The 13,259-nt window shown below is 39.3% G+C and overlaps 1 long non-coding RNA gene across 1 annotated transcript; it reads right to left on the bottom strand.

Moving 5' to 3' along the window:
* Window positions 1-539: 539 nt before the first annotated feature.
* Window positions 540-12,640, bottom strand: LOC129480326 (uncharacterized). The gene is made up of 4 exons (XR_008656992.1): window positions 12,164-12,640; window positions 4,495-4,604; window positions 3,118-3,315; window positions 540-796 (listed from the first exon to the last, which is right to left on the bottom strand). It is a non-coding gene; the product is annotated as an uncharacterized lncRNA (long non-coding RNA).
* Window positions 12,641-13,259: the final 619 nt, after the last annotated feature.

A 13,259-nucleotide genomic window follows, 5' to 3' on the forward strand; every position in this document is an offset into this window, starting at 1 on the left:
GCTTTGGTAGAATTTATGCTAAGAGTTTGATTACCAAAGTAGCAAAATTGACAGAAGGTAGATCTAGAACTGGGAAAAGTTTAGGAAAGAGGAAAGACAATGTCTGCTTTCCTTGCCCTCTTCCCTCTAAGACTGTATTAAGCACTAGCTTATGGTTAAAACTTTTTGATAGCAGAGTGTATTCTTGATCTTAAGACTTTGATGTCCATTCAAATTATACTATCCTTGAAAGTGATAACACTTTATTCGTGATTAAAAATGCCTTCAGGGGAAGTGTTTTAGATCTGTCTGATAAAGTTTTGATTTGTGAATAGGGTGAGATCTGAGAGGTTTGGGTCCTAAAATTGGTATGTATGTGAGAGACGGTTGGGTTAATGGGGGGACTGGACAGTGGGAAAAAAGAGGAAACATTTTCAAGTGGGGGAAAAGTATTATAAATTTGCCATACTAGAGGAAAAGACATGATTTAAGAAAAAGCTGAGAAGACTTTCTTAATTACAGAACTAGGTGCAAAGGATGACAACTGGGAAAACAATGAAGAGGTCTGAGTGAATTATCTCATTTTTGGGTCCCAGCCTTTGTCTTATTCATGAATGTAACATTATAGTTATACTGATTAGGATTCAATGAAAATTGATACTAATATTTATTGACTGTTTATAATAGATGAGGCAGTGTTCTAAGTCTTTTACATTTATTAAATCATTCAATTCTCATAAAAAGTCCATGAGGTAGATGCTATCACTGGTCCCTGTATTGGTCCCTTTTCATGCTGCTGATAAAGACATACCTGAGACTGGGAAGAAAAATATGTTTAATAGACTCAGTTCCAGGTGGCTGGGGAGACCTTACAATCATGGTGGAAGGCGAAAGACATTTCTTATATGGAGGCGACAAGAGAAAATCAGAGAGCTAAGCAAAAGGGGTTTCCCCTTATAAAACCATCAGAACTTGTGAGACTTATTCACTACCACGAGAACAGTATGGGGGAAACTGCCCCCATGATTCAATTTTCTCCTACTGGGTCCCTCCCACAACACGTGGGAATTATGGGAGCTATAATTCAAGATGAGATTTGGGTGGGGACACAGCCAAACCATATCATTCCCTATGTTAATTTCCTAGGGCTGCCATAATAAAGTAGCAACAACTGGGTGGCTTAAAGAACGGAAATTTATTGCCTCACAGTTCTGGAGGCTAGAAGTCCAAAGTCAAGGTGTTAGTAGAGTTGATTCCTTCTGAGGGCTATGTGGCACTGTTCTAGACCTCTCTCCTAACTTCTGGTAGCCTCAGATGTTCCTTGATTTGTAGGTTTGGTCCCTGTGTCACATTGTCTCTCATTGGTATGTATCTGTCTCTGGAGTCCAAATTTCCCTTTTTATAAGGACACTAGTCATATTGGATTAAGCTTTGCCCTTATGATCACATCTTAAATTGATCATTTGTAAAGACTCTATTTCTAAATAAGGTCATATTCATATGTGTTGGAGTTTAGGAATTCAACATCTTTTTGTGGGACACAATTATACCCATTACAGTGCCCATTTTAAAGTTGAGGAAACTAAAACACAGAGAAGTCTGCTAAATTGCCCACTGTCACCAAGAATGTAAGTAGTAGTGCTAGAAAATCTGTGTTTTAACCATGATGCTAGATTGTCTTTTATGAAGGAAGCTTAGGTACAGAAAGACTGGATTATAACACAACAAAATAAGTGCCAGGGTTTTGTGTGATTGAAAGTCTTGGCACCTCCCATTCTGAAGCATTTGTGGGCACGGTCTCAATCTTCTAAAATGATTTTAAATTGAGATTTGCATTAGCACCATCTCAAGATATTTCTGTCTGACGAGATTGGTTAATTGGCACTGGAGAAGAATATTGCAATTCCTTTTACTGAATAACCTGCATTTTAACTTGAAACTTCAGATGAAGACAAAAATGAAAGAATATTATGTTTTCATGCCTACTGGTTTTTTATTGAAATATACCTTAATATAGTAAAATGAGCACATCCAAACTATATAATTTCATGCATATTGAAAAATATAGGCTGAGTGTGGTGGCTCATGCTTGTAATCCCAGCACTTTGGGAGACCAAGGCAGGTGGATCACTTGAGCCCAGGAATTCAAGACCAGCCTGGGCAACATGGCAAAACTCTGTCTCTACAAAAAAATACAAAAATTAGCCAGGCATTGTGGTGCATTCTATAGTGCCAGCTACTTGGGAGGCTGAGGCAGGAGGATTGCTTGAGCCTGGGAGGCAGAGACTGCAGTGAGCCAATATCATGCCACTGCATTCCAGCTTAGACAACGAAGCAAGACCCTGTCTCAAAAAAAAAATTATACACTTGTATATTACTAGAGGATCAAAAGTCTTTCACATTATTTTGCATTCTAACCAGAAGGAGAAGTCCTTGATTACAGAGAATTTTGAACACTTTTCTGATGGTATTATTTTACAGACTTGATGAGAAGTAGTGCATAGACCAGCCCTTATTTTATTTTTGTTTTCATTATTAAAAGGTATTTTTCCGCCGGGCGCGGTGGCTCATGCTTGTAATCCCAGCACTTTGGGAGGCCGAGGCGGGCGGATCACGAGGTCAGGAGATCGAGACCACAGTGAAACCCCGTCTCTACTAAAAATACAAAAAATTAGCCGGGTGTGGTGGCGGGCGCCTGTAGTCCCAGCTACTCGGAGAGGCTGAGGCAGGAGAATGGCGTGAACCTGGGAGGCGGAGCTTGCAGTGAGCCGAGACTGCGCCACTGCACTCCAGCCTGGGCGACAGAGAGAGACTCCGTCTCAAAAAAAAAAAAAAAAAAAGGTATTTTTCCATTGTTTCCCCTGCATTTTCTTGGCTCAAGATAATCAATAATCTTAATATTTTTACTAATTTTATTGGAGTTGTCGCTTATCAGAGAGGTATCTCCCTTGGTACATTCAATTCACAGCCTTATAAGGGTGTTTGAAGGGTTACCACGGCTAATATTTTCCTACCATTGATGCAAAAGCAGCGGGATTTGGGAAACTAGATAGAGACTTAAAGCAAGAAGGAGAAAGAAAAATCTAGGCCTAACAGTTTGTGTGTAGAGCAGTATGGTGACACCTGCTTTCTACCAACCTTCTGTCTGCCACTTTTCTCCTCTCTATGTCCCATCTTGCAATGGAGAGAGGGACACATGCTTCTAGTCTGGACAGCACCTTCCTCACCTCTGAGGACGGCTTGATGCAGTACATAAGTGATGGAGTTATCAATGCTGGTGGTTGAGGTGGAGAGGGAATTTAGTCCCTTGAATTTTCTTTGTTCTCCTCTGTGTTCCTATAAGAATAATGAAATTTCAGGAAGCTATAGTTTAGAGACACATTTGAGATCATGCAGAACACCTCTGGAAAGAAAGTTTGACTAATTGGCCCTTAAGGTTGTATCCAACTCTGTGATTCTAGAATTCATTTTTCAAATAAGTAAGTTGCGGCCCTGAGAGGTTAAGTAACTTGAAAAACAACATGCCAGAAGGTAGTGCAGAGCAAGGGCTATGACTTGGGATGCAAAGTTCAGTGCACCCACTATCAAATCCAGAAGCTTCCCGTGTCAGACCTAAATAAGAAGCTGGATTCCTTCTGCTTCACTTTTGGACTTTTGTCTTTTACACAGACTCTACGACCTCTTAAACCCTTGTTAAAAAGTTCACTTACCAACTGAGGGCTAAATATGCCCCTGTGAAAGGCGGAGGTGAACATGACAGTACTCGGCACACCTACTTCTCTTCCATTGGCAGGACCACTGCAATCCCAGCCAATAATAACTCACTAACCAAACTCAACAAGACCCACATCCAAACACATCACTGTCTGATGCACTTCAAAGTGCAAATGTAGGAAACAACTTTTCAGCCAATAAGTTTGCTGGTGTAACTATTCATTTGGAAACAAGAAGGAAAAAGAACAATATTTAATTAAAAGTTCAGATTTGTTTTGGATAGCAAATCAAAAACTAGGATGTCTCAGATTTTACGAGGGCTCCTTCAATCACAGAGATACACTGTGTGGAATTTGCAGTACTTTGTACTGCAGAGTAGGTTGTAATTGGACAGGTGAGTTCTCCTCCCTTTTCCTGTTTCCTCCCTAGGAGCTCAGTGGAATACAGGAGCTAGCAGCACGGAGCTCTGAATTGATGCATGCCTAATCACAGTGTGCAGACAGCTCCCCTGTCTTAGTTCTCCTAACCAGAATTTATATTTACCAAAAGATGACGATACATAGTAGTAAGTAGAAGTCTTACAAAAGCTATGGCAAAGAAAGTTTGGGTGACCATGAAGTAAACCTGGGGCAGCACAGGATATAACTGAGAAGCAGTGTAATTGCCAACTGCCATTCCCCAGGGTCAAAGACCCCTTTATGGATTAGATCTTTTCTTCCTTCCTGCAGCACCTAATATACAGCTCTGAACATCCTAATTCCTTTTAGTCCCTCTGCAAGCACTGCTGGATGACTGACTTACCTTCTTGGCCAGGTAACCCCGCTATATCATGAGATTTCATCTGCAAGAAAAGGAGGAATTCTTCTCCAGCTTCCCTGCTCAACTTTCAGGAGATTTTGGCCCATATGCTGCTACAGAAAGATTGAAGAAGACAAAGTACATTTAAGTAATTTCTGATCTTTATCCCCTAAGTATGTGTGAGTATATGGTAACCAGTAATGATTTATACTAACACAGCTTCATCTGAATTCCAGAACATTTTCCAAGCAATGCTCCATCAATCCTCCAAGCAGCCTTTAACATGGATAGGAAAATGAACATATTTTCTATGACTCATAAACAATATGGATGCACTTAATAAATCCAGTTTTACAGATATTGTAGTGATGATTCCTCAGCCCTAGCAAAGTCAGAAAAGTGAGTTCACATTTAGGAAAGTGGTATGTAAATGCAAGAATGTCAATGGATGTATTCCTACTTCATACTTCATGCACATTAAGTATATACTGAGTAGTTTATTGTTTCACAGAAAATGTCTTCCTTATATTTAAAAAAGTCCTTCCTATTTTTTAAAGGACAAAATCACTGCATATAATTGAAAATTTAAAATGTACTTAAGTATACTAAAAAATGAAAGTCATTCTGATTTTCACCCTATTTTTCACTCCTCTGAAGTGATAACTATTAACAGTTTGTGCATGCTTGCAAACATTTTTTCATATGCATATTTATAAAATATAAAGGTCTATCTATTAGTTTGCAACTCATTTTTATCTCTTAGTAATACAAGTTGTGATAATGTAAAATATATAAATCTAATTTATGCCTTTTAATTGTCACATTTGTTGCTTTCAGCTTAAAAGATTTTTAACCCATATCTCATTGGTGATCGTCTCTGCAGTTTCCAATTACTTTCTTATTGCAAACAGTGCTACAATAAAATATTACCTTGAGAAAAAAATTGTTACAACTCTTGTTGGAGAAGGTAAGTGTGTCTTTAATATAAACTCACAGGGTAATTTCATATATCAGGTTTTTTTCCTGTAATAGTTTAAGACGAACATTTACTATTATTCATAGGATGACCTATTGGTTTAGTGATTCCTTTAGTCTTGGCTGGATTGATTCACATGTCTGCTGTTAAGTAAGCTGTGGGTTGGCTAGGTGTTGCTGCTGATCTTAGCTGGGTTATCCCATATGTTTGGGGGTTGACTAACTGTTGGCTGGCCTAGAAAGCCTCAGGATTTCTCCTAGAAGCCCATCCTGGGCATGTTTTCATGGTGAGACTGAGGGCCAAGGAAAGGAGGTGGAACATGTAAATGTTTCTTCAAGTCTCTTGTGTCTTTTGCTACTATTCCATTGGCCACAGCAAACTTGAATCCAAGTTATGTGTGGTAGGGCATTTAGCGTTAGTGTGAAAAACTAGAATAATTTTGGCAATCAATTTTTGTATATATTTTAACAGTTTATGGATATTGCCAAATTGCCCTCTCACAGGATTTAACCAATTTTCACTACTACCAATGTTGTATAAGAGGATTTTGGGCAACAAAATTTAGTCTCCCAGAGTGAAAAATTAGGAACACAGGACAATCTTGTCCCTTCTGATTTTTACTATTATGTTCTAGAACTACTGACCAAATTTATAATACTTACTGCTTTTTCTATTGTACAGCTTTTCTTAATAAATTATAACATTTGCACTGTTTTTTATAAATTTAATTAAAGCCATATTAATAGTTCTTTTTTTGCCTTAGCCATAATTAAAAGGGAATTAATGTTTACTTTTTGTTTTTTCAGAAAGCAGCTTCCACATTCTTAAGCTTTGTACTGTGAACCACATCTTAGTTGGGTAAATTTTGTTATGAGGAAGGTTTTCAAAACATGGTCATGCATGTTATATTTTCTGAGATCATTCACATCTAACAATCTTTTTCGGTTGCTTTTACACATGAATGGGCTGAGGATAAAATTATTGGGTCCCATATTTCCCCTTATTTATCCATTATCTTCTGGAATTGAATGTTCTATGAAGAGCTTTGATATAGGTAATCTACCCCTCCTTCCATTTATTTCAAAACGTTAATTAAGCATCTAATGTGACAGGCACTATTCTAGGCACTGAGAGTATAGAAATAAACCACACACACACACATACACATACACACACATATACACACACATATACACACACACACATTCACATACACACACACAAATATCCTTGCTTTCCTGAAGCTTAAATTCTTGTGAGAGGACATCACTAATAAAAAGAAAAAGTAAATAATTATCTATGTAGTATGAATAAATAGATTAAGTAAATTAAAGCCAAACAAACAAAAAATTGAATGGCTTAAACAACATAAATTAATTTTTTCACTATTCTGGAAATTAGAAGTTCAAAATTAAGGTGTTGGCAGAGCTGTCTCCCCTCTAAAGACGCTATGGAAGAATCCTTTCTTTCCTCTTCCTAGCAAGAAAGTGGTTGCGGCAGCATCACTCCAGTCTGTTTCAGTTGTCACATTGTTTTCTTTCCTGTGTCTCTGTGTGTCCTCTCCTCTTATAAAGTCCTTAATAGGTTGACTCTAATCCAGACTAAACTTATCTTTATTTAACTAATTGCATACACAAAGACTCTATTTCCAAATAAGATCCCATTCTGAGGTTTAGGGTGTACATGAATTTTTGAAGGACACTGTTGAACCTAGTACAGGAACAATTACTGCACTTAGTATTACAGAGTGAAACCTTCAACAATAGGAAGCACATGAGTGTTGGTATTTGAGCAGTGTACCAGTGAAGGAAGATTACAAATCATGGTTTGTCCTATCTGCACAGTCAGCTACCCAGTATAACCCAAGGCTTGATTCTGGAGTGTCTCCACAGGTGGAATAAAATTAGGGGCCAATGAGAAGAGGAGTAAGAGGACCACTCTAAGGGAGGAAAACAAAACCCTTCAAATTCATGAGTCCACTTGTTTCCTAGAGTATAAAGGTGAAACGTCAAATTGTGACCCAGCAAAAGACCTACAGAGTGGGAACTGCTCTGTAGCACATATGCAAGGAAACTGACATGATTGGATATTGATTGCAATAATGCCTTTGCAAATCCTCTGGTTCTGCAGCCCCAGGTCAAGACTGTTATTTGTCTTCTTTCCATCAGAGGAAACCAAGCCTTCAGCTCTCACATGGGCCTGACATGGAGGAGATAGATCAATGAAGTGGGAGAAAAGTAGCAATGGTGAGGTGGGAGATGACACCAGCACTTGATATTCTATCTCCAGAAAAGTGGATATTCATGATTGGTACCTTAGGCACCATCTGCTCATCCTGATTTCCTTTAATCACCAATGTCAATGTAGAAAGAGAGATGTAACTCTACACCTCTTTGCTTGAGCTTAGAGTCATTTTCACAAAACTCCAGAGTTCTCAGAAAACTCTACCTAATGGGGATAAAGTGTTTATGTTTTTACTCAGTTGTTTCATTACATAAGTTGATTATGTTTGAAAATAAAGTGTATTGTTTGCTAGTTAACAGTGATAATTCTTACTTGCATTTCAGGAGCCTCCGAATGAGGATATCATAACTCAGGCATTAAAAACTACTTTCTATATTTGAATTACTTTTTATCATTTGTCTGAGACTTGACCATAAAGATGCTATATAAATCTAATAAAGCACAAAATTGTGCCCTCACACAAAATGGGTTATTTCAGTGATTTGAGGCAGAGAAATCTGTTTCTGAACCCAAGTCACAGGTGGTGGGACTCCCTCATTGTTTGTACCTTATAAGTAGAAAGCAAAGGGAAAAATCAACCAAGCAATCTCAGTTGCCAAGGAGACACAGTATTTTCTATTGAATGAAGAAGAAATATGTGAACTCCCTACTTTTGTTGACTCACTACAAGTCGATACCAATGATCCTAAATAAATGGTTTGTCAAACAACAGGGCCTTGTTGTCCTTTGCATGGATGGGAACTTTACACAGTGTAAAAATTCAATACTTACCGATTAATTTCTTTGAGAGTGTGGCCTTGCTAGTATTGCCTTTTATATTACTAAGTAGATTTACTTTCTATATTTCCTCCTTCCTCATTGCTTAAGGGAACATTTGCAAGATTCATAGTAATGAGTCGATTCAGACTAGTACAATTCAAAATATGCAATTTGATTCATATTCTTCCAGATTCTGAACAGCTACTAGTTTAGAAGCATGCTGAAAACTATGCTATAAATGAGCCTTTCCTATTTAATTGGCTTCACACAGTCTCTAAAGGCCACTCTCCTTGCTGTTAGTATATGATAAGAAGATAGACCTTTGGTTGTGTGGACAGCAGAAGTAAGCAAAAAGAACCCTTGCTCATTCTTGAGGTTCACAAGTTCTAATTATCACAAACAGAACATGAGCTGAGCCTGAGACAGCCTACAAAATCACTGTCTATTACTTCTTCAAATGTGGTGCAATATGAGGCCTCTGCTGAGGAAAATATGACCACACCCTGATTGTATTTTTATCTGCTCATCTCATCAAGCTTTGATTTAGCAACAGATGATTAGGCAACAGTTGTTGGAGGATATTGCAAGCTTATAAAACACTGAGATTCTTGTTTAAGGGAAGGGGATAAAAAAGACATCAGGAAGCATTACAAAAGATTTCTTTATTGTTCATCTGGCCTGTAAAATAGTGCTGAGTACAAGTAGGAGAATCAGTAAATAGTTATTTAATGACCGATGGCTCTGTGACTAGTATACTGTAGCAAGTCCACAGGAATGAATGCTCATGGAGAAAGGGGGTAAAAAGTGAAAGAGGGAAAATAATTTCAACAAAAGCAAGATCTGTGTTTTAGATGAATTAGTATGAAAATTAATGTACATTTCCTTTAACAAAAACATTCATGTTCTTAAATGCTCAAGACTCCTAATTACTTTTATGAATATAAATGGCTAGACCTTTGTTACCCGATTGATTATTAGAATTGATTTCCCTGGATAGTCTGTTTCTTTTCTCATTGATTTAAATGCCCTTTGGAAGTTGAGCTCACAGATTTAAAAAAAAAATGTGTCCTTACCAGACAGAAAACAGTATTCTTGGATCCAGGGTCCTTAGCTCTTTGGATAATTTGGTCTCTTGAAACTCTTAAGGATGAAGGTAGGGAGAATGCAGGAACATGTAAACTGAAAATTTTGGGTGTTGGGTTTTGTCCAGTTCTGCATCAACTTCATTTTACAGCTTTCTCTTTACCTTGTTTCATTTTCCTCCCCTCCATGGCTTTCCTAAAACTGTCAGTTTCCTGGAAGACCCAGACACCAGATCTATATTGCCTAGTTCTCACTGAATGTTTCAAAGAAATGTTTGGCTACTAATCCACAGTATTATTCAACTGCAACCAAAAGCAAGCCTAGAGTCTCCTGGTTTAGGTTTTGAGACTATTGTGAATGTGTAAGTTCAAGACAGGTATGACCCTGCTTGGAAGTAGACAGGAAAATCTTTACACTGCTGAATTAAGCTACAAAATCAGCAGTAATTACACACCTGCTTGTTTTTCTCTTACCTCCTGAAATTTCAAAATGTATTTATATTTTAGTGAATATATTATAAAATAAAATACACTTAGATAATGTATTTTGCATTGTCTAAAATCTTACAAGGAATGGCTGAGACGTGAGTGACAGAATTGTGCTGATGCCGTAGGACTGACACTGGAAGGACAAAAAGAACCAGCATTTGTCTAGCACTTCTCTATTCCAGGCTCCGTGCTAAATGCTTTAAATAGAGTATCGGGTTTTACATTTAGAACAACTCTTTTAAGTGTTAACATTATTATGAGGTTGAACCACATGAAATTGCCATTTTTGTAGGTCAAAAATGTTGCATATTGGAAATTTCAAATTGTTCAACCTAATTTCTTTTTCATGGGGAAAGAGGGAGAGAGATATATTAAGTAATTTCCCCAAATCACACAGTTTCAAACCCAGGTTTTATGACTCTCAAATCCTTTTTACTGGGGTGCCATCCAAAGAGGCTGTTGTTACTTCCCTGTTGATGCTGGAGAAGTCATTCAATATGTTTGCACTATGATTTTCATACCCCCAAGTGATCTATTAATACCCACCCACCTACTTGATACGATGGTAATTAGGATCACATGAACTTCTTTGTAAAGCTGTTTTGGGGAACGTGTCTTAGAAATGTGGTATACTTCTGTTTTTCAGTCCAGGAATGTGCCCAGAATATATAACATCAACTAAAATGGAAAACATGTAGCTTTTCTTGATATAAAATATGTCTTTATAGTTTCTTCCCTAACATCCCTTAAATTTCTTATAACTGGGAAAAATTATGCTTTACTGTAGAGAATGTCTCAGCTTAGGAATATTTTGCTTTTAGCATCCAAAAAGATTAAGACAGTATAAACACTACTCACTGGGTTTTTAGGGGGTGGTTAAGTGTATTTGTTCAAAGAAAAGAGAAAACCTTTATTGGAATCTTCAGGAAATTTGACTACTAAATTTATGGAATCCACAACACCTAGTATAGTTTTTCTTACATGTAATAAGTACTCAACAAATAGTAAGTAAATAGAAAGCAAAGGAGAGAGAATGAGAAATTTAAAAAACCCTCATACTATAAACTCTAAATAAATCCTAATAATGCCTTTTTAGTTCTCTGATTTTCTGAAGATTATCCTACTAATCGAAGAGTATAATGATGTTTAGAAACTATTAAAATGAATAAAGAAATTTGTTTTATTTGAGTGTGTAATAGGGTCTGAGCGTATATTTCTTTTTTTTCTCTTTTTTTTTTTTTTTTTTTTTTTTTTTTTTTTTTTTGAGACGGAGTCTTTGCTCTTTCACCCAGGCTGGAGTGCAGTGGCGCAATCTCGGCTCACTGCAAGCTCCGCCTCCCGGGTTCACGCCATTCTCCTGCCTCAGCCTCTCCGAGTAGCTGGGACTACAGGCGCCCGCCACCACGCCCGGCTAATTTTTTGTATTTTTTAGTAGAGACGGGGTTTCACCGTGGTCTCGATCTCCTGACCTTGTGATCCGCCCGCCTCGGCCTCCCAAAGTGCTGGGATTACAAGCGTGAGCCACCGCGCCCGGCCTCTTTTTTTTCTCTTAAGTGTGCCTAGAGCACATATGCACTGAGAACTCTACTAAATGCTAATGAAACAATGGTGACAAAACAGGCTGTCCCCAATCCAGCTCACAGTATACTCTGGTACTCTCTGCCTGGTGAGTTGATTTCATGAAAATTTCTTTGAGTAGTTTCTTTGAGCAGGGCTTAAAGAGGATGAAAGGAGGACAGTTGTCATATGAGTAATGGGTGAGGAACACTTACAGGAATAGAAAAGTGTCTGAAGACTTTAGCGACATGTCAACACTTAGCTGATGAAAATCATTGTTTGCATGCCTACCTCCTTCTATCTGGAAATCGGATGTGAGCATGTTAGAGATTTCAGGAAGAGTATGGTGTTTAGGGACAGAGGCACTTGCCGCATAGCAAACGTCAGCCAGCAGGAATGAGCACATAATAGCTTCAGGTGTGATCACCAGCCGTAGATTCTCTGTTCCCCACCCCACTAATACTGGGACTTTTTACACACCTATATTTGCCCACATTTTCAGCAGAATATCCTGTAGTATATGTAATAACTGGTAAGTTTAGCGCAGGTGGTAAGTCATATTTACCTGTTATTTAATCACAGAAATTTTTTAAGGAGGCTTCTCATGGCATGAAAGAGTTGGTATCGTGTCCGGAATTGGTGGGTTCTTGGTCTCACTGACTTCAAGAATGAAGCCGCGGACCCTTGAGGTGAGTGTTACAGCTCTTAAGGTGGCGCATCTGGAGTTTGTTCCTTCTGATGTTCGGATGTGTTCGGAGTTTCTTCCTTCTGGTGGGTTCATGGTCTCGCTGACTCAGGAGTGAAGCTGCAGACCTTCGCGGTGAGTGTTACAGCTCTTAAGGCAGCGCGTCTGGAGTTGTTTGTTCCTCCCGGTGGGCTCCTGGTCTCGCTGGCTTCAGAAGTGAAGCTGCAGACCTTCACCGTGAGTGTTACAGCTCATAAAAAGCAGTGTGGACCCAAAGAGTGAGCAGTAGCAAGATTTATTGCAAAGAGCAAAAGAACAAACCTTCCACAGAGTGTAAGGGGACCCACGTGGGTTGCCACTGCTGGCTCAGGCAGCCTGCTTTTATTCTCTTATCTGGCCCCACCCACATCCTGCTGATTGGTAGAGCCCAGTGGTCTGTTTTGACAGGGCGCTGATTGGTGCATTTACAATCCCTGAGCTAGACACAAACGTTCTCCACATCCCCACCAGATTGGCTAGATACAGAGTGTGGACAAAAGGATTCTCCAGGGTCCCACCAGAGTAGCTAGATACAGAGTGTTGATTGGTGCATTCACAAACCCTGAGCTAGACACAGGGTGCTGATTGGTGTGTTTACAAACCTTGAGCTAGATACAGAGTGCCAATTGGTGTATTTACAATCCCTGAGCTAGACATAAAGGTTCTCCACATCCCTGCCAGACTCAGGAGCCCAGCTGGCTTCACCCAGTGGATCCCGCACCCGGGCTGCAGATGGAGCTGCCTGCCAGTCCCGTGCCGTGCGCCTGCACTCCTCAGCCCTTGGGTGGTTGATGGGATTGGGCGCTGTGGAGCAGCGGGTGGCGCTCCTCGAGGAGGCTCGGGCGGCACAAGAGCCTACACAGGGGGTGGGAGGCTCAGGCATGGCGGGCTGCAGGTCCCGAGCCCTGCCCCACGGGAAAGCAGCTAAGGCCCGGCG

The sequence above is a fragment of the Symphalangus syndactylus genome, chromosome 4 (genome assembly GCF_028878055.3).
Source record: "Symphalangus syndactylus isolate Jambi chromosome 4, NHGRI_mSymSyn1-v2.1_pri, whole genome shotgun sequence".
NCBI lineage: Eukaryota > Metazoa > Chordata > Mammalia > Primates > Hylobatidae > Symphalangus > Symphalangus syndactylus.